The following is a 22,370-nucleotide window of genomic DNA, read 5'->3' on the forward strand; positions in this document are numbered from 1 at the left end:
GGGGTTTTTATTGCAGTGTAGACATAACCTTAGAGCAGAGAGTGTCCTGTCCTCAGCAATAACCACTCCAGCCAACTGATGGGCTCCAGAGGGAGTCCTAGACAGTCCTTTATGGACAGAAGTTGGCAATAACACAGGGCCTTAAGGATTGGATTTATCAAGTTGGAAAGAATTCCCCTCCTGTGACTCAAGACCTTGGCTGGAAAGACAATGGCCTTGCACAAGAATTGGATGGAACTCCCTTAAGAGCCTGTCAGTCCCTTTCATTAATCAGCAAGTGGGGTTGCTGCTGAATGACACAAGGCGCTGCTTTCCCGCAAGGGCTGAGTGTGCTGCTTCCTCAGGGTGCTCTCATTCCGGGCCAGCCAGAGGAACAAGAGGCTGGAATTGGAACTAAAACTCTGGTTTTCTGCATGACTGGGCAGAGAGTACTAACATTAGAGTCTTTTTATAAATATTATATATTTGGTTTTCCCAGCATTAGAGGTTTTGTTCTTACTCTCCATCCCTCTCCCTTCTTTCTTTGCCAGAGGCATTGGGTATACAAGGAATTCTCTTCTACATGAGCAGAAGCCTGGATGTGGGTTTTGAGGTTTGTCCATCTCATTACAGTGAATGCATCACCTGCATGACTCAGCCGTTCTCTGGCTGCCTGGGGAGCGAGACCTACAAGGGCAGCCCTAATGAGAATCCTTTCTCATTATGGTGCCTACATAGTGTTGCTGCTGTGAGGGAAGGCAAGCTAGTCAACAGCAGGTTTTTAAAGCTGTGTATAGAAACGTTGTCACTTTTTAACCAAACTTTTTATCATAAGGTTCTATAGGCAGTATAAATTCAATTACATGAATAATAAAAAACGTTGCCAGAAAGATAAATATGAATTTTCTCTGCCTATGCAGTATTTTGAAAAATATAAAAATGCAGCAAGTAATTGTATACAGTAACAAAAATTGGTTTATACAACCAGTAGAAAGACACATGTAATACTTGTAATAAAAAGAACACTTTATATTTTGTCTAGTGGTACCTATTTTCTTGTGTTCCAGGAAAGATACTGAAACTAAGTAATATTCACTAAGTCCTACTTTGTCATGAGTCTGTTTTTCCATAGTTATAGTGTCCCACACTGTTTTTAAACAAGGGTCCATTTTCTGGGCGTTTTTTTCATTCCCATCATTCTTTAATAATAGGGGTAAAATAGGTCTTGGATATTTTACTAAGTAAATCTCTTTCATGAGCAATCCTAACAGTACCACCATGAGCTGCATCAGGAGTTTTATCCTTGTAAATATGTTTTAGATTTAATATCATTCAGAATTCTTTTACTCCTGGGGCAATAACGCCATATGTTCAAGTGTATGTCTTACTTACCACACTCGCTCACCCTGCATTACAGGAGTGGAGTAAATATGCTTTGAGGAAGATGGGGTAAGATAACTAGTGAACAAAAGTTTATTGTGATTTATTTTTTGTATAGTATATAAAGGAAAATGGCAGCTGCATGCCAAATTGAGGCCCAATGGTCAAAGGAGACCTCCTTTCCCAAAAACGTCTCTCATGTCACATAGTTGCATTTATCTTCCATATCCAGAATGGTGGGTTCCAGGTAAAGCCCTTTAGTGTTTATTTCCTGAGTATTTATCCTTTCTATGGGCCCCATTCTTCCATCTTTTGTGTGCAAGTTGTTCCAGTGAAACCTAGGGGACAACTCAGAGAATATGATATTATTCAATGTGAGAAAGAGTGGGAGGTATTAGAGAGAGGTCTTTGGAGTCATAATGAATCAGTAATATTAGCAGCATAATATCCTATCAATATAGAGGGGTTTCGGCATGTTTAAACAGTGTACCCAAGGCCTCTGTATTTAAAATCTTTCCATCTTTAAAAATGTGACCTATCCTTTTCTCAGAGTTTAAAGATGAGGGTTGCATTTCCTGGGGAATCTTTGGATTGTTTCTAATGAGCATCAATGATTTTCATCTCATAAATTACATATGAGCATCACACTTGGGTGTGGGCTAATCTGCAGCACACTTTGCTGTTGGGGGGGGGGAATCAAAGATTGTAGTGGAAGCCAAAGTCAGTTTGTTCTATACAACCGCAGGCCGTGGGGTGGATCTCCTGAAACTCATACCACAAGAGAGAGCAGTTGTGCTGCCCTGTACTGTTTAATGATATTAGGAGATGCAATTCTTCTGCTTGATACGGGTCTATACGGAATGTGCCTGTTAAAACAGCAAAGTTCTGTTCTCTGATAAAATGAATAACAGAGCATTGTAAAAGCTCTCTGTGGTCTTTTTGGGATCTCTATTGGGAGAGTTGGAAAAAAGAAACCAATTTTAAGTACAAGATTTACCTTTCCTTGTGTGATTTTACATTGTTGTCTCATATTTGGTTTCAAAGTCCTCTTTAGTGCACTTCAGCAGAGGGACCCAATTAGCCCCATAGAAGTTGTTCCAGTAAAAGACTGTTTTTATTTATTTATTTTTAAATGGGTCCACACACAACTCTAGATACTCACTTTTTTTTTTTAAACATTTAATAAAACATACCGATTTGGACCAGTGTCCTGTTATCAGGTGCTTGAAGCCTGCATGAAGTTTAATGTAATTACTGCTGAGTCATGGATACCATGATCCTATCAGCAAGTAAACACACCTGAATAACATGAACCTGATCGCCTATCCTGTGAGAAAATCCGCAGTACAGGCCTAAATGGGAGGAAAACTTCTGGTTCTCCTGGAGATATTTTTCTCCCATTATTCTGTTAGGAAACTCCCTCCATGAAAGAGAGCACAAGACTTAGCCCCCAAACCCTTTGGATCCTCCAGGATCTGCATAGATCCTAGGAGGCTATGGGACACTAGGCCAAAGAGGCCTCTGGCTTTTTGCTGGATCTGGATCTCTGGTGACCCCCTTTCTATCCTGGTGGTGCAGCTCCACCAAAGTCATGCTGACAGATTCTGCAGCCAGTTGCTATCCCTGAGATCACCCTATAAGGGAGAGAACAGGCAATGGGGATGGAAATATAATGTGACCTGGGGCAACATTTCTTCCCCACTCTCCTGAGCTCTACAAGGCTAGTCTGAGGATTATGTTACCTCCACACAGATCCTTCTCATCCTGCCCTGATCTGGCTCCTGTCGCCTCTCCTTCCCCCCAGATTGCTGAACTCATGGAGTTCTCTCAGCAGGGAGGGTGCAAGGGAAATAAAGAATGCCTCCACAGAGGTGACCAATTCCTTCACCCCTAACCCCCACTTTACTCTCCATAGCTGGAGGCTCCATAAGCATCTCTCAGAGGGTACAATTTGACTCTCTGTTCTTGTTTCTGATGGGAGGACAAAGCAGTATGACCATATTTTAGAGGGTTCCCTCCAAGACCCTCTCTCTGAATGACAGATGTCCCTGCTAGAGCAGGGCTAGTCAAGCTTATGTTTGGTGTATGAAAAATGTTACCTAAATGATTGGATTTTTTTCTCAAATACTCTCAATTTAAAAAACACCAAAACATTCAATAGTATTTTTTTTTACATATGTCTGTGTAGTTACAATAGAATGAAAGGGAAATGGGTCTTCCTCTCCCCCCGCCCCCGAAGAGTAAAATTTATACACTTTAATAACAAGATGTTCTCAGTAGGGAGCAGGAGTCTATCATTGGCTCTTACTGCAGGCAACACGAAATGAAAATCTGAAAGGAAAAACTACAGCACAGAGAGGAAGAACTGACTTTGAGATGCAGAGGGAGAATACAAGTATTTAGACCGTATCTGTAGCTATAAAGCCAGTAATAAAAGGCTCTCTCCTTTATATTTTCCTTTTTTATTTCATTTTTTTTTTTACAGTGGAATACAATACAAACATTACAACCTGGCTGACTCCTGCAGAGATGCCAGGCACTAGCATGGTGTCCAAAAAATTAGCTTTATACATATGCTGAATTAAAGATTGGCAGCAGTAGCAGCAGCACAAATCCCATATTGACAGCAGTTTTCAAGTCCCGTATTGGCAGTCTTCTCAACATGAAAGAAGAGAGGAAATACAAAGGGCAAAAAGCCCAAGAGACTCTATCGAATAGCAGCAAGTGCAGCTTACAAAATATATGTATGAAAAATCCCCAAACTACTTAAAATAAGAGGGTAAATTTTTATCTGCAGCTAGCCCAATTTAGGTAAAGAGTTCAAAGGGTCCATTCCCTATTTCTGGAGAAAAGCCCTTTTCTCAATTGCTCTTAGTGATCCAAATTTAGCTCTGGTATTAGTGGTTGTAAGTACACTGTCTTGAGTGAGATTGCACACACTTATGCACCAGGAATGAAGCGGACCCAGAGGGCCAGATTATCCTTTCAGTTACATCAGTGTAAATCATGAGTAACTCTATTGAAGTCATTGGGGTTACACCATTGTAACACTGATGTAAGTATAACAGCATCAGGCCACATTGATTCAATTACTCCTTTTAATAAAATGTATATTGGTCTGGTTGTCCATGGAAAGCCTTTTTTTGTATTGAGGTGACTTGGGCCCATTACACACTAATCTAAAATTCTATTTTTTTGTTTTGTTTTTCCAAGTTATTTCCAGTTATTTTTGAAGAAAGTTTTGGAGCAGGCAACAGTTTTGTTTATATACACGTATGTATGGCAACAATTTCTCCTGCATATGTACATTCTGGACTAATACTTAGCTCCTTTCACCAGTCTGCCTAGGTTATTAATTCTAAACAGCATTGCTCCAGTTTACTTCCTGAGAAGTTATTGAAGTTTGCAATTTATCATTACTGGCATATATTTTTGCCTAGATTCAGCTGCTGCCTACACTTTAGTAATCATGTGTTCAATATGAAAACAGGTGTTGCCCCTTTTTGCCCAAAGAAAGGTGTCAATATTCAGAGCCTTGTTGGGCTGTTTCCATTAGGAGGAAAAATTGATGATAATTAGGTATTTCTTTGATGCAAGCTGTGATGGGGTCCACTCACTGCAAGCAGCGCCTCCTGCTGGCCCTCACAGGGATTAACTCTGCCTCAGTCCAGGAACCACAGCATTCTTTTCATGACTCAGCCCTCTGGTCGGGTCACCATCTCTATTTCCCCCTTCAAGGGTTCATCAAAGTCTAATATTTAAGCCACTTCCTCAATGGCAAATGCGGGAGCGGGGACCTGGACCTGCCCATTATTCTGGGTCCTGACTCAGAGACCCTGTAGATAACCACCTCCTGATGCATCTCTTTAACATCCCTCAATTCCCTTGCTTCAGTTCCTTAAGCCACTTTTCCACACCCCAGCATCTTCTTCACCCTTACCTCAAGGCTTTCAGCCGGTAAGTCCCAGCAGCCAGCCAGGAGCTCCCTCTTGCTCCCCCAGTCCCTGCCAGCAACTGCTCTGTGCAAGGTGCTACTCTTCCTGCAGCCTACTAGGAATGCAATCCTCGCTCCTTGGGCTCCCTGCAGCAACTGACCCTGCTCTGCCCTGCAGCTCCTTTCGTTCTAGCCCACTAGGTCCTGACTGGCTGCTCCGTGCAGCCTCCCTCCAATTGGCTGCTACCTGTGCAGCCTCCCTAGTCTGCTAGGAGGACTCACCTTCCCTTCTCCTTTCTGGGTTGGGGTGTGGCAGGCCCCCTAGGCCTCCATTACCCCTTCCTCTTGGGTTTGGGTTAAACACTCCATCACACAAGCCTTCAGAGATTGAACACAAAGTCCTGCTTCCCTGAACACACAATAGGATGCAGTTTACTTGCTCACAGTTCCTGGCCTGCTTTTTGAGCCAGCACCCTGCCCAGAAGAAGCTCTCTTTCTTGGTTTCCTCTCAGGGCCATGCTACCAGTGCTTCTCGGCTTTCTAGTGGCTTTTCAGGCTCCTTTCTGCTGACTTTCTGGCAATCAGTCCCAGGGAAATGCCACTTATTTTCTTAGTAAGTTCTTGCTCAGGCCTTCCATGTGATCAGTGCTTTGGATGGTGGCTTCTGTTTGTTATTGGACACCATAAAGGAGCTTAATTTCTTCTTCCATGTCCTCGCCCCTTCACCAACTTCAATGAAATCTGCCTGCCCATAGATCAGCACTCTCCATCATGACAGTGGGTATTCTAGCATAGATACCTGAGTTTGAACAAAGACATGGTGGCGGTGGGGGAAAGGGATGGGAGCAGACTTCAAACTAGTCACTTCAGACTTGGCCCTAATACAGGGCTGTATCAACGGGTGATTCACAAGATGCCACAATGCAGGAATACAGAGGGTGAGCATGTGTCACGGTTCCTCCCCCACTCTGAACTCTAGGGTACAGATGTGGGGACCTGCATGAAAAACCTCCTAAGCTTATCTTTACCAGCTTAGGTCAAAACTTCCCCAAGGTACAAAATATTACCCCCCGTTATCCTTGGACTGGCCGCTACCACCACCAAACTAATACTGGTTACTGGGGAAGAGCTGTTTGGACGCGTCCTTCCCCCCAAAATACTTCCCAAAACCTTGCACCCCACTTCCTGGACAAGGTTTGGTAAAAAGCCTCACCAATTTGCCTAGGTGACTACAGACCCAGACCCTTGGATCTTAAGAACAATGAACAATCCTCCCAACACTTGCACCCCCCCTTTCCTGGGAAATGTTGGATAAAAAGCCTCACCAATTTGCATAGGTGACCACAGACCCAAACCCTTGGATCTGAGAACAATGAAAAAGCATTCAGTGTTTTACAAGAAGACTTTTAATAAAAAATAGAAGTAAATAGAAATAAAGAAATCCCCCCTGTAAAATCAGGATGGTAGATATCTTACAGGGTAATTAGATTCAAAAACATAGAGAACTCCTCTAGGCAAAACCTTAAGTTACAAAAAAGATACACAGACAGAAATAGTTATTCTATTCAGCACAATTCTTTTCTCAGCCATTTAAAGAAATCATAATCTAACACATACCTAGCTAGATTATTTACTAAAAGTTCTAAGACTCCATTCCTGTTCTGTCCCCGGCCAAGACGACTACAGACAGACACAGACCCTTTGTTTCTCTCCCTCCTCCCAGCTTTTGAAAGTATCTTGTCTCCTCATTGGTCATTTTGGTCAGGTGCCAGCGAGGTTACCTTTAGCTTCTTAACCCTTTACAGGTGAGAGGAGCTTTCCCCTGGCCAGGAGGGATTTCAAAGGGGTTTACCCTTCCCTTTATATTTATGACACGCCCCCCAAATCTCAGCTAGGGTGAAACACTGGCTGGGATTTCTTCCTGGAGCTCTAGGAAAACAGAGTTAATAAGACACATGCATCTCTAAATATACTACCAAGTACATAAAGACTAACAATATTTTCCACATCTCAAGGACGATTTTAACCAGTTGATTCTGGGAAACTTTCACGGGAGAGTGCATCAGCCACTTTGTTAGAAGCTCCTGAGATGTGTTGGATGTCGAAATCAAAATCTTGGAGAGCTAAACTCCACCGAAGAAGTTTTTTGTTAGTTTCTTTGACGGTGTGAAGCCACTTTAGTGCAGCATGGTCGGTTTGCAGGTGGAAACGCCGTCCCCAAACATATGGGCGTAGCTTTTCCAGAGCGTAGACAATGGCATAACATTCTTTTTCAGTGACTGACCAGTTGCTTTCCCTCTCAGACAGTTTTTTGCTGAGAAACACTACAGGGTGGAATTCTTGATCAGGTCCTTTCTGCATTAAAACTGCTCCCACACCACGCTCGGATGCATCTGTGGTTACTAGGAACGGTTTGTCAAAGTCTGGGGCCCTTAGTACAGGGTCAGACATGAGTGTCGCTTTAAGCTTGTTAAAGGCCTTCTGACACTTTCCGGTCCACTGAACAGCATTTGGCTGTTTCTTTTTGGTTAGGTCTGTCAGTGGGGCAGCGATTTGGCTGTAGTGCGGTACAAATCGTCTGTAATAACCGGCCAAGCCTAAGAAGGATTGAACCTGTTTCTTTGACTTTGGGACAGGCCACTTTTGGATAGCATCCACTTTGGCCTGTAGGGGGCTGATAGTTCCTTGACCCACCTGGTGTCCAAGGTAAGTCACTCTGTTTAGGCCTATTTGACACTTCTTAGCCTTAACAGTTAGTCCTGCCTCCCTTATGCGCTCAAGGACTTTTTGTAGATGTTCCAGGTGGTCTGCCCAGGAATCCGAAAATATGGCCACATCGTCAAGGTAGGCGACTGCATATTCTCCTAATCCCGCTAGGAGACCATCTACAAGTCTTTGGAAAGTGGCGGGTGCATTTTGCAGCCCGAAAGGGAGTACATTAAATTCATACAGCCCGAGATGTGTGATGAAGGCTGACCTTTCCTTGGCAGATTCATCTAGTGGTACCTGCCAGTACCCCTTGGTTAAGTCCAAGGTAGAGATGAACTGGGCCCGTCCCAGTTTCTCTAATAGTTCATCAGTGCGTGGCATTGGATAGTTGTCTGGGCGAGTTACAGCATTTAGCTTACGGTAGTCCACGCAAAAACGTATTTCCCCATCTGGTTTGGGAACTAGAACCACTGGAGATGCCCATGCACTTTCAGAGGGGCGGATTACACCCATCTGTAACATATCCTGGATCTCCCGTTCTATAGCAGTTTTAGCTTGAGGAGACACCCGGTAAGGGTGGACCCTAATTGGGTGAGCATTACCTGTGTCAATGGAGTGGTATGCCCGTTCAGTCAGTCCTGGGGTGGCTGAGAACGTTGGCGCGTAGCTAGTGCACAGCTCCTGGATCTGCTGTCGCTGCATACGCCCAAGGGTCATGGAGAGGTTCACCTCTTCCACACCACCAGCACATTTCCCTTCGTAATAGACACCTTCAGGCCACTCAGCGTCGTCTCCTCCCTGGGCTGTAAACTGACAAACCTTTAATTCTCTGGAATAAAAGGGCTTTAGAGAATTAATATGATACACCTTAGGCTTTCGGTTGGAGGTGGGGAATGCTATGAGATAATTAACAGCTCCCAGGCGCTCCTGGACCACGAATGGCCCTTCCCACGATGCTTCCATTTTATGGGCCTGGAGCGCCTTTAAGACCATGACCTGGTCTCCTACTTTGAAGGAACGCTCTCTGGCATGTTTATCATACCAGGCTTTTTGCTCTTTTTGAGCATCCTGTAAGTTTTCTCTAGCAAGGGCTAAAGAGGTTCGGAGGGTGTTTTGTAGGTTGGTTACAAAGTCCAGAATGTTAGTTCCTGGAGAAGGTGTAAATCCCTCCCATTGCTGCTTCACCAACTGCAATGGCCCCTTAACCTCACGGCCATATACAAGTTCAAATGGGGAAAACCCTAAACTGGGATGTGGTACAGCTCTGTAGGCAAAGAGCAACTGCTGCAATACTAGGTCCCAATCATTGGAGTGCTCATTTACAAATTTACGTATCATGGCCCCCAAAGTTCCATTAAACTTCTCCACCATGCCATTTGTTTGATGATGGTAAGGAGTGGCAACCAAGTGATTTACCCCATGAGCTTCCCAAAGGTTTTTCATAGTTCCTGCCAGGAAATTAGTCCCTGCAACTGTGAGGATGTCGGAGGGCCAACCTACCCTGGCAAAAATGTCTGCTAGTGCCTGACACACACTTTTAGCCCTGGTGTTGCTTAGAGCTACTGCTTCCGGCCATCGGGTGGCAAAATCCATGAAAGTCAGTATGTACTGCTTTCCTCTGGGTGTCTTTTTCGGAAAAGGACCCAGAATATCCACAGCTACTCGCTGAAATGGAACTTCAATGATGGGGAGTGGCTGGAGAGGGGCTTTGACCTGGTCTTGGGGTTTTCCCACTCTTTGGCACACCTCACAATACTGGACATAGGTAGAAACATCCTTGCCCATTCCCTCCCAGTGGAATGACCCCCCCAAACGGTCTTTGGTCCTGTTCACCCCAGCATGGCCACTAGGGTGATCATGGGCTAAGCTCAAGAGCTTGGCCCGGTATTTAGTTGGAACTACCAACTGTCTCTGAGGATGCCAGTCTTCCTGGTGTCCCCCAGAAAGAGTTTCCTTGTATAAAAGTCCTCTTTCTACAACAAACCTGGATCGATTAGAAGAGCTGAGAGGCGGTGGGTTGCTCCGTGCCGCCGTCCACGCTCTCTGGAGGCTTTCATCTGCTTCCTGTTCGGTCTGGAACTGTTCCCTTGATGCTGGAGACATCAGTTCCTCATTGGATTGGGGACATAGGCTTGGTCCCTCTGGAAGCGATATAGGGGATGGAGCTGTTTCTGTTGACTGTGAACCGCTCTCCGCTGGTGCACTATGTTGGGATTCAGGCTCCGGCTGAGCCTCTTGTGTAGGGTTATCGGCTGCTGCCAGTTCAGGTTCGGTGGGGCCCTCTGGTGTTGAGGTTGCAAGTACTGGATTCAGTGCTGGCACAGGGTCTGGTGTTGGTTGTTTGGCTGGTTCCGGTTCTGGGACTGGTTCCGTCTGGGTCTCTGGGACTGGATCCACTACTGCTGTTGCAGACATTGGCCTGGGGTCCGGGTCCATCACCTCTGACCGGGCCCTGATAGAAGTTTCCGGAACAGAGCTAGGCCTCACGGCTTGTTTAGCCTGGCTGCGGGTGACCGTTCCCACCCTCTTGGCCTGCTTCACGTGATTGGCCAAGTCTTCCCCCAACAGCATGGGGATGGGATAATCATCATAGACTGCAAAAGTCCACATTCCTGACCAGCCCTTGTACTGGACAGGCAACTTGGCTGTAGGCAAATTGAAAGAGTTGGACTTGAAGGGTTGAATCGTCACTTGGATCTCTGGGTTGATTAAATTGGGGTCCACTAAGGAAGCATGGATAGCTGACACTTGTGCTCCGGTGTCCCTCCATGCGGTGACCTTCTTCCCGCCCACACTCACAGTTTCCCTCCGCTCCAAGGGTATCTGGGAGGTATCTGGGCCTGTGGACCTCTGGTGTGATTCCGGTGCAATGAACTGTAATCTGTTGGGGTTCTTGGGGCAGTTGGCCTTTACATGCCCCAGCTCGTTACATTTAAAACATCGTCCAGCTGACGGGTCACTGGGGCGAGGTGGGTTGCTGGAGAACGGGGTGGTGGGACGATAAGGGGTCTGGAGGGTTCTTTGGGAGGTAGGTGGGGCTTTGGGCGGCCCCCGGTAATAGGGTGTGGTCTGGGGTGGTCCCTTCTGGTCTCCGCTCCAACTGCGACCAGTTTTCTTCTTCTCTGCCACCTCCACCCATCTGGCTCCAATCTCTCCTGCCTCGATTACAGTTTTGGGTTTCCCATCTAGGATGTATCTTTCTATTTCCTCAGGAACACCCTCTAAGAATTGTTCCATTTGCATTAGGAAGGGCAAATTTACTGGAGATTCAACACTTGCTCCTGATATCCAGGCATCCCAATGTTTCACAATGTGGTAGGCATGTCGGGTAAATGACATGTCTGGTTTCCACCTTAGGGCTCGGAACCTCCGACGAGACTGCTCGGGTGTTATCCCCATTCTGACTCTCGCCTTGGATTTAAACAGTTCATACTTGTTCATATGTTCTTTAGGCATTTCAGCTGCCACCTCAGCTAAGGGTCCACTGAGCTGCGGCCTCAGCTCTACCATGTATTGGTCAGTAGAGATGTTGTACCCAAGGCAGGCCCTTTCGAAGTTTTCTAAGAAGGCCTCAGTATCATCACCTGCCTTGTAGGTGGGGAACTTTCTGGGATGGGAAGTGGTACCTGGAGAAGGATTGCTAGGGTTTGTTGGTATATTCTGCTGGGCCTTTATCCTCTCCATCTCCTCCACATGCTTCCTTGCCTCCATTTCCCTCTTGTGGGCAGCCTCCTGTACCTCCTTCTCCAGCCGCATGAGTTCTATCTGTCTTTCATGTTCCCTTTGTTTTTCCTCAGCCTGAAATTTGGCTAATTCCAGCTGTAGTCGAGCCGAGGATTTGGCCATTCTAACCTCTCTGTTTTTAACTAACTTTACACCCGAGGTTTAGAAATAAACAAACAAAACTTGGCTGTAAAATTTTGCTGTGCTGGAATAGAATACCTATTCTCTGATAGTGATTGTCAGCCTACAGAAAAAGACAATTCCCTTGTCTCTGCTCTGGGCCCAAATTAAAGCAAAAAACCTCCAACTACGTGGAAACCTGCTTACCCAGCCCAAAGAAAAAAAAATTTCTTTTCAAACCTGTGCTCCTTGTAAAACAAAAAAAAATCAAAATCCTAAAAAAAACCCTGCCACTTTTGTCTCCAGGCAAATGGGTAGAGCACACACCCCCTATTTACTTTTAGGAAGAAAAGAAAAAAAAAACCTCTGGGTTGGAAGACTGTGAATTTCCCTGCAGGAGTTAAGTACCCTGCCTCCAGGCAAAGAAAACCTGCAATTCAAAAGATAATCCCCTTTTGTCTCTGCTTGGCCACAAAGCAGAGAGAAACCAAGCTGCTTTCAGTTTCAAAGCTGCTTTCTGGACTTCCTAAAAATTCCTTTTTAAAATCTGTATTTCTAGTTCAAAAAATCTCAACTGGATCTCAAAATGATTTCAGGTTAATCCCACCACTGTGCCACCATGTCACGGTTCCTCCCCCACTCTGAACTCTAGGGTACAGATGTGGGGACCTGCATGAAAAACCTCCTAAACTTATCTTTACCAGCTTAGGTCAAAACTTCCCCAAGGTACAAAATATTACCCCCCGTTATCCTTGGACTGGCCGCTACCACCACCAAACTAATACTGGTTACTGGGGAAGAGCTGTTTGGACGCGTCCTTCCCCCCAAAATACTTCCCAAAACCTTGCACCCCACTTCCTGGACAAGGTTTGGTAAAAAGCCTCACCAATTTGCCTAGGTGACTACAGACCCAGACCCTTGGATCTTAAGAACAATGAACAATCCTCCCAACACTTGCACCCCCCCTTTCCTGGGAAATGTTGGATAAAAAGCCTCACCAATTTGCATAGGTGACCACAGACCCAAACCCTTGGATCTGAGAACAATGAAAAAGCATTCAGTGTTTTACAAGAAGACTTTTAATAAAAAATAGAAGTAAATAGAAATAAAGAAATCCCCCCTGTAAAATCAGGATGGTAGATATCTTACAGGGTAATTAGATTCAAAAACATAGAGAACTCCTCTAGGCAAAACCTTAAGTTACAAAAAAGATACACAGACAGAAATAGTTATTCTATTCAGCACAATTCTTTTCTCAGCCATTTAAAGAAATCATAATCTAACACATACCTAGCTAGATTACTTACTAAAAGTTCTAAGACTCCATTCCTGTTCTGTCCCCGGCCAAGACGACTACAGACAGACACAGACCCTTTGTTTCTCTCCCTCCTCCCAGCTTTTGAAAGTATCTTGTCTCCTCATTGGTCATTTTGGTCAGGTGCCAGCGAGGTTACCTTTAGCTTCTTAACCCTTTACAGGTGAGAGGAGCTTTCCCCTGGCCAGGAGGGATTTCAAAGGGGTTTACCCTTCCCTTTATATTTATGACAGCATGTTTGAACAACTGGCCTTTTCCTGTTCATAAAGTGTCTTTTGTTTTTGCAGGCATGAGTTCCTCATGCATCATCCTGTTATCACACTCCCTACTCGCTTGCTCACACTAAATTTGGAACTTCACCTCCACAAGCCTCCTCCTGTTTTCCCTCTTTCACCAGCACTGACAGCATTTTCTTCAGTCTCAAGAGCTCTCTCAAACTTCTCTTCAGTAACTTTGATTTAGGCTATCTTTGCAGAATTTTTCAGACTCTCACATCTCTCTCTTCAGCACACAAAAAAAGAAAAAGTGAGTTACTTGAGACTGGCTAATTCCTTATCTGGGAAAGATTTCCCTTTTGCTCCATGTATTGTTTTATATGGCTATGAACACCTGTTACATTAAGTCAAAGAATTTGACAGAAATAATCTCCTCAACCTACTGCGGCTACAAAAGATACATCAAGAGCACAGGGATTTTCTGGTTGGTGTCGTTTTCTTGTTTTTTTATTTCATGTTGCCAGCTTTCACAAAATGTTCATGACTCCCATGATTCTGGAGCATTTTTACTGCCTTCTTATGAGAAGTGCCTAGCAGCTCAGGGTTTCAGGCTGTGCAGGAACTGAGGCTGCAGTTTTGGCTTCAGTTACTAGATACCTGCGGTGGCAGACTGAATTGTAAATTTTTGGCGGCCTCTCAGCCTGCCACCACCAAAACTGCTGCAGAGCTTGCTTCCTTTCTGTTTGGAGTCTACTCTCCTGTTCGCCCAGCCTCTAAAGAGCAGGGAAGCAGCAGCCCATGGAGCAGGCAGGTGGAGCAGGCAGGAGCTGGCCTAGGGCAGGCAGGCAGAGTCAGGTTTAACCACCCTCTTCATTTCCTGGTTAGTGCTGCACTTGGAAGGAGCATAGGTGACTCGGAAAATGGACGAAAGAAGAGTCTCCATGGCCCATTGCCCCTTACTAACTGAACTCTCCCTGCTCCTCCATTGCTGCTGGGATCCAGAGAGCCAGGACAGTGGGCCAAGGGAGCTGGATAGAGGGCAGGAACAGTACAGTGGGGCCAGAGATGGATAGGGACAATATGGCAAAGCAGGCACAAAGACAAGCATGGTCAAGGTGGAGGGAGCTAAGCAGGGATAGTGTCTGGGACACTGTGGGAGAATAGGGGAAGGAGTTGGTGAACAGGAAGTGTTGTTGGGGAAATATCTAACGTCCTTTCTATGAGTCAAAGGTTAAAGGCAGGAGAGAAGTGGGTTACAAATACACATGCCTTCTGAGAGCTCAAAAATCAGAAAACACATCAAAATAAATAGGATTTAAAAAAAGAAACCTCATGATTTTTAATGTAATTTCATGATTTTTTTTACTGTCTGTCTCTTGATTTTTGAATTTTTGTGGTTAGCAATACTATTTCTTTAAAGTGTAGCTATTTTCAAGCATAACTGCACTTTAAAATTTTGTGAGCACCTATCAGATAAAAGACTAATGTAAAAGATCAGTAGTAAAATCCCTTACTCAGATAGCAGTCCCAAGAGTTGTTCTTCAAGCTTTGCAGACGATGAGCTGCATAAATCTAAATTCCATTTAGCATTGTGTAGCACTACAAATCCTCTTTCTTCTGAAGCTGATAAATTAGTGCTATGTTACTCATTAACCACAGTGCCATAGAGTGAGTAAGGGAAGAGAGTGGCCTGAAGTAGAGCTCTGTATAAGCTCAAAAGCTTATCTCTCTCACCAACATAAGTTGGTCCGATAAAATATATTACTTCAACCACCTTGTCTCTCAACTACACAACAAGACATTATTTCAACATTATGGAAAAACAGGGTCATTAGAATCTGCCCTGATCTGCCTCAGACTTTCTCGCTCTCAATACCAGAACATGGAGAAGTAGATGAATAGATGCTATGTCACCTCTTTCCTTTAGGGTGTGAGGATTATGTTGGATGCACCTGAGTCCCTTCTATTTGCCCTAATGGTATAGAGTTCCTCATTCCAGTACTTGTTCTGAAGATTCTTTAGCACATGTCGGGTAGTGAAAGTAAATTATATTTCTCTGGATTTTTCACAGCTCTGTTTTTGTTCGGTTTTTAAACCTTTGACCCCAAAAGGATATTAAAATATCTCACTAAGAAAAGGAGTTCTTGTGGCACCTTAGAGACTAGCAAATTTATTTGAGCATAAGCTTTCGTGAGCTACATATATATATATTTGAGCATAAGCTCACGAAAGCTTATGCTCAAATAAATTTGTTAGTCTCTAAGGTGCCACAAGTACTCCTTTTCTTTTGCGGATACAGACTAACACAGCTGCTACTCTGAAAAATATCTCACTGTGTTCCAAACCTGAATCTTGATTGTATCACAAGATAAATTCTTTCTTGACACTTCAGAGATGACCACTTATTAGGTCAGCCAGTCCATCTCCCTGCCAGTACAGGACTGTACATTATACACATTATTTTATCCAGTTTAGTTTTAAATGCACCATGCAATCAGCTTCAACCATTTCTCTTAGCAGACTATTGTACAGACCAATCAGTCTTACTTTTAGGATTTTTTTTCCTGCTATTCATCCAAAATGTTCACATTCTTGAATGTATCCCATTATATTACTTATACCCTCTTTCTACTATGCCAAATAATTCCTCCCCCTTAGTGTTTGTTCAGATATTAGTACATCTTTATCATGACTTCTGAGTCATAGTTTAGCCAAGATATACATATTTAACTCTTTTAATCTTTCCTCTTTACATCTATCCTTCCAACTCATCTTTCTTGCTCTTTTATGAACTCCTTCTAATCTATCAATCTCTTTCTGTTAATGAGGTGCCTAGAATTCGGGAGAGGGGGAAATTACTGCAGGTGCTATTGCACCAAAACTGTATAGAGAAAGGGAGATGTTTACCTCTCCATTATGTGTCATGATGCCTCCTCACTGGGTTTTTTTGCTACCATGTCACATTGTAAATTCTTATCTAATTTGACACCCGTGTCAGCCCTAAGTCCTTTTTTGCATTATTGCTTTGCTGGCTTATCTTCCTCATTGGTTATCTGTGGTTTTGGATTTTGTTTCTAATCTCTGAGTTCCTTTGTATTATTTCTCATTCTTTACTGGTATTTACAGTTCCATCATATTTTAATGTAATTTGTGAGTTTCAGTAACATGCTGTTTACTTCCTCTTCCAGATCAATTAGTGAAGATGTAAATAAGAACAAACATAGATGCCTACTGGAACACAATAGGCACTTCTCTCACTATTTTGCCGTTTATAAGTGTTTTGTCATTTATTTTTGTTTATGGTCCACGTGACAGTTTTGCTATCCAAGACAACTTCAAGTCCTGTTTTCCCCTTCAAAATTAATTTTAATTAAAACAGAGATCTGGAATCAAATAAACAAGGAAGTCTTGAAGGCTTAAAATTTCTTACAGCGTGCAATTGCTAAAATTGTCATTCCAACCACATACCCATTTTTCTATCCTAATTCCATTTTGCAATAGCTTGATATTGTAAGAATATATGATTACTATTCTATAAATTGGGAGTGCTGATTGTCAACTCCAGTGTCCTGTCAATCTTTTCATCTCAGATCAGTGCCTGAGGGCTTGGGAGTGGAAGGGGTTCACACTGCAGATACCAAGTCTGATTCTGTAACCTTTTTACTCAGTAGATCTGGTCCTTCTGTGTATTCAAAAGCAGATCTGTTCTCCAGAATGACAAAAATAATTTTTATTACTTTTTACTCCTGTTAGCCCTGCAGTACGAGTTCACCTCTGAGTGAGAGAGAGAGCTGGATTCTGTTACGGCTCATCCATCATCAATCGAATTTTTAACTAATTTTCAGTAATATGGCCAAATTCTGCTTCTGGTTACACCTGCTGCACAATCCGATGAGGTGAGCTGTAGCTCACGAAAGCTTATGCTCAAATAAATTTGTTACTTTCTAAGGTGCCACAAGTACTCCTTTTTTTTTTTTTAACAACCCTATAAGAGATCATGGATTTGCCCATGCATAACCAACGTCAGAATTTGAAGAGAATTTGAACTTGGTCTGTGGTATCTATATTACTGGTGATGCCAGTAATTCAAACCAGAAAGAACATAGCTTGTGTTTGCTGGAATCCCAGGTTTGCAGTGCTGGCAGTTAGAAGAAAATTTTCTTTCTTGTAAATGGAGAAAATTTGATCTGGAAGTCATTGAATAACAATAATCATGAAGCCTCACAGTGCAGTCTGTACAGAGTGTCTCTTCAGAGTAATGACAGGTTTCAGAGTAGCAGCCGTGTTAGTCTGTATTCGCAAAAAGAAAAGGAGTACTTGTGGCACCTTAGTTAGAAATTTGTTCGTCTCTAAGGTGCCACAAGTACTCCTTTTCTTTTTTCAGAGTAAGTTTATTCAGGAATTTTATTGATTTTGTTTGTTTTGACTTATTTAAAATGCATCCATTCAGAGCTTTGGAAGTATTTAAAATAAGTTTAAATAAATAAATAGTTCTTAATCAGTAAGCAGTAGAGCATGAAATATCCTTCGTATGTTCAGCTCATCAAAAATATTAGTCTAACATGATATTCAGCTTTATTCTGAAGATCCACTATTGTTAGCATAATTTTCTTATGATGATAAATGTTGAGATTCTCCACAGTAAGAAAGGATTTTGGATTCTGTATGTGGTGGGAGCTACTAGCTAGGAAGATACTTGGTGCACAAGACATTTTACTACCGTGATGCGGTGGAGAACATTTTGGCCACAAATATTGGGGCATACTCTTATTTGTTCAATAAGTGCCATGGGGTCTTTGAAACCATGCTGTGGAAATGGAACTTCACCACTAGGGTTTGTTCAAATGATTACATATACAGAAGAGTCCATGGAACACAATATATCTTCCTTGGAAGAAGGAAGGGCTGAATCAAGTCTGCTAGGATTAGAACCTGTAGATGCAGAATCTCTAGGTAATCAGGTAAATAGAAGTCTCAAGTAAGGTTTGTCTAAACGGCACCACATTCCAGACTATCCAGGGAGGTGGGAAACTGTAGTGTGGTCTAACATATTGTGCTCTAACAGCTCCATGTAAACCCTTGCTGGTGAAAACTAAAAGATATCTGGTTCATGTTGATGTAGTCCCGTTTCAAACAGGACTATGTTAACATGAAGTAACTACCTTTTAATTTGCACCATCAGGTTCTACATGGGGCAGTTAGAGTGCAATACATTAGAGCACTCTACGATTCACGCCCCCATAGCAGCACCATGTAGACAAGTCACAAGATACTTAGTTGACAGAAATTGCCTGTCTCTAATGCAAAGGCTCCATTGCTAAGGGCTGCAGTTGTTCAGTCCTTCTGAAAATCAAACCACTTTTATTTAGGTGCCTAAACATGGATTTAGGAGCCTCAATTTAAGCAACAAGGCTTGAAAATGTTGTCCATAATTACTTCCTAACTGGATATATTTTTCTTCCTTATTTTCTCATTAAAGACAGATTTTGAAAGACATTTCAGTAGCTCAGCTATTTTCAACTCATTGCTGAATTTGCTTCTTAATAGTAGGCATAGACGTATTACCATGAAATCTGAACATGACATTAGCCAATATCGTGAGTAAAATAATTAACACATCATGCAAATTAGAGCTAATTTGTGTATGCTTATTAGTTAAGATAAATATCACAATTCAGCTGAAAATAAGTATTACATCATTCTAGATCATTATATCTATAAGCCTCATTCTCCACTGTCTTGCACCTTGTATAGTAATTTACACCTGTGCACAGTGAGTGCAAAGTGGGTGTGAAATGCTGTCAAATCAGAATAGTAGAATTTAAACCGACTTTGCGCAAGTGTAAATGAGAAATAAGGTGCAAGGCAGTGGTGATTCAGTGGATATATTTTTACACTACAATTTTAACTGCAGAATCTGATCCTCAGAATTCTGGCACATATTGCACAGACCTTTATATCTTCTTCATCTAAAAGTGATATTCATTTTTATATATTTTAAAACACATAGCTAAAAAAAAACTATAGTCCTGCACGTATCATGTAAACCTGGGTTGCACATGAATAGAGAAGAGGAATTTATACTGCACTATCCAGCTACGTGCTATATTGGACTGAGAACATTTCTATGAAAGTTAAATATGACCCACCAAGTATAACAGAATCTAAATTTAGAAGGAAAAACAAAAGAAAAGTAAAAGATATAAGGAAAGGAGGTGATACTGAGGGTCATTACTTTATTATGACCCTCATATCTAGGTTTGAGAGCCCAAGGTCCAGTCCAAGTCGCAATGTCTCAAGCTAGTGTGAGCCCCACTACCACAAGTCTATTAGTCCAGGCTAGAAGGCTCACTCCCAGATGCAGTGCAGATATACAGAACTAAAATCCCATGCTGTCATACTTTATTAGTTGAGTTTAGTCTCCAATAAGTCACTCTTTCTTATGGGCCAGTTGAATTTTCTGTTGTTTTTTTTTAATTTATTTTTTGCTTAAATATTTTCCAACTCTGACAGAATGACATTTTAAAAATGAGCCCCTTTTAAATTTCCCCTCAAATTATAATGTTTTTCAGACTCCTCTAGTTAAAGAATCACAACCCCTAAAAGCACCCATGCACATTCATTCCCATAACATCTCACACTTAGGCCCCTCTTAAAATGTATACATAAGAACTGTTACTTTCCCTTTCTACATGGAAAAGCTGAGCTAACTGACAGGTTCGGCTAGCTGCTTCTACCCTTCAGTGCTGCTAGACTGGCTCCCTGGGAAACAGCCTGGGCACTAAGGAGTACGGGGGCAGGGAACTGGAGGATTGTTGAGGACAAAGGGGTCTTTGAGACCGTATGGAGGGCCTGGGGGGAGCACGCAGGGATCAGGAGGAAGGAAAAGCAAAGTTCAGTGCTGCTGCCTTGGCTCCTTGGGGCACCATGCAGCAGCCCTGTTGAGAGCCAAGAGAAGTGAGGGCCGTGTATCAAGGGAAGCCTGGGTTTTCAGGACTCACGTAGGGTGAGTGGAGCGTTGGAGAGGCAGGGCCATTGAATGGGGGTGTAGAGGGGATCTGAGGAAATAGTTGCATGCTGGGGTGAGAGGTCTGGTGTGGAAGACCCCAGAGCTCCTTCTTGAGCCTTCAGTGGGGAACAGTCCTCGCCCTCTGCACCCAGCATCAGCACTTGAAGCACTTCTTCAGCACTGATGCCTTGAATCCCTCTTGCACTGAGACAGCAGTATCAGCGGAGCTGAGTTTTTGGGTACAGAGCCATAGGATCATCAAAGTCTCCTTATGATGCTATAACCCCAGGTGTGTCAGAAAGTGGAGGCTGAAGGAGCCCATCAATTGCTGGTGGCTTGACACATTGGGACAGAGCCCACTTGCCACTCCCACTACACAATCCTGATGATATCAACCCAGATCTCACCCGCACACATCCCTGCTCACTCCCCTGCTCCTGGAGTTTAACCAGCCCGGTTGGAGTTTAACACTGTGTGGGGGAGGTGGATGAGAAGGGATGGGGTGCAGCAAAGGAGAGAGAGCGGGAATGTAGGAGGGCAGCTGCATCCATCCATGCCCCTCATTAATGTCCCTCTCCCACCCTGGTCCATGGAGATCTTCACTTTCTCCACTTTTAGTCCTGGTATGACAGACCTGCTCAGATAAAGTAGTCTGTGCACTCCACCAGGAGGGGCATGAACAGTGTATTCATAGATATGCTCCTCTCTTGACTTGACCCTTATCCCCAAGGAAACCTGACATGCTGGCAGATAGGGAGCCCTCATACAGCTATACGCCATTGCATACGGGGTGCTGGCCACCTGCATTGGTTTCCCAAAGTCAGCCCCCCACTCTATGCAGTAGAACCACACTCCATGCCCCTGGAGTAGGGGGAAAGGTTTCCTCTTGAAACAGAGACTGCCACTGGACACTTTCCAACCAGAGTGCTATAAGCTGCTGGTTATGGTAAGTTCACATTCTCTTTTTGGGGACGGGATGTTTTACTTTTTTACAGTAGACAATGAGGTGAGGTTTGACCAGAAGAAAATACTAGCCATAGTTTGTTTACGTGGGAGGTCAATGGTATGTCTGTATGTGGGTTTTTATGTACATACATAATTTTTACTGAGGGTGAATATGGACTGAGGAAGAAGTATACAAGCTGGGTCTTCATTCTGGCTATGACTGGCACTTCATTTTGCCTCATTGTTTCCTGGTAGTTACCACGGTTTGTCAGACATTTTTGCTGTAGGATGATGAGGGAGAAGAAAACTCTGGCAAACACAATCACTAGCATATAATTTTCCTGTATGAAGAAGGGATAACAATGGAGTGTTGTGAAATAAGTTGGCTCTTTACATAACATTTAAATATTAATACATTAAATATTTAACATCAGTGTTAGTATCTCATTTGCAGTAATTATATTTTGCTCTCCTTTTATGGCTGCTGCTACATCTTCAACTCCAGAAAATACCAACAAACTTTGTAAATATACCCTCCTCCCCAGTGTGCGCACACACACACACAGCCACTAGAAACAACATCATACACTCTAGTGGTAGATGTGAGTAGATTTTTCCCATGGAAGTCTGCCTTGCCTTGCAGTGACTCCATTATTTAGTAAGTCACACAATACCATGATTGCTGTTGTTTTTCAAACCCGTTTATACTTTTTTTGGTGACAAACATAATTGCAGAAATGAGAAATCAGACTGCAAACGGTCCAAATTTAAATATAATCACCCCCACACTAGACCATAAGAGTGGCAGATGGACAAAGGAAGAAAGTGTACATAGTCATATTTTCTCCCATTATAATATAGACCCTTCAAACTTCAGCCAGGAACTTACCATCTGCAAATTTGAGTCTTTCCATTTCTACTGAGGCACTGATTCAAAATTCATGATTTTTTAAGTTTGAGTTCAAGTATTAAATTGATTGTTTTATATTTTAAAGGCACTGTATCTCATGCTACTCCTTACACCCAGGGAAAACGACTTGA

General features: G+C 43.1%; 1 protein-coding gene and 1 long non-coding RNA gene across 4 annotated transcripts in view; one reads left to right on the forward strand and one right to left on the reverse strand.

Annotated features, from left to right (window-relative positions):
• The window catches only part of CLYBL (citramalyl-CoA lyase), a 231,064-nt gene that overhangs the window by 164,054 nt on the left and 44,640 nt on the right, over nt 1–22,370 (forward strand). The gene's annotated exons all lie outside the window — the stretch shown is intronic.
• The window catches only part of LOC140913033 (uncharacterized), a 105,983-nt gene that overhangs the window by 57,110 nt on the left and 26,503 nt on the right, over nt 1–22,370 (reverse strand). The window contains exon 4 of one of the 2 annotated variants that reach the window (XR_012159447.2): nt 18,549–21,670. The exons of the other annotated variant lie outside the window; for it this stretch is intronic. This is a non-coding gene — a long non-coding RNA (uncharacterized LOC140913033). Of the gene's footprint in view, nt 1–18,548; nt 21,671–22,370 lie in introns of those variants that run through there. 2 annotated transcript variants of the gene reach the window in all.

Source organism: Lepidochelys kempii, chromosome 1 (assembly GCF_965140285.1).
Source record: "Lepidochelys kempii isolate rLepKem1 chromosome 1, rLepKem1.hap1, whole genome shotgun sequence".
Classification (NCBI taxonomy): Eukaryota; Metazoa; Chordata; order Testudines; family Cheloniidae; genus Lepidochelys; species Lepidochelys kempii.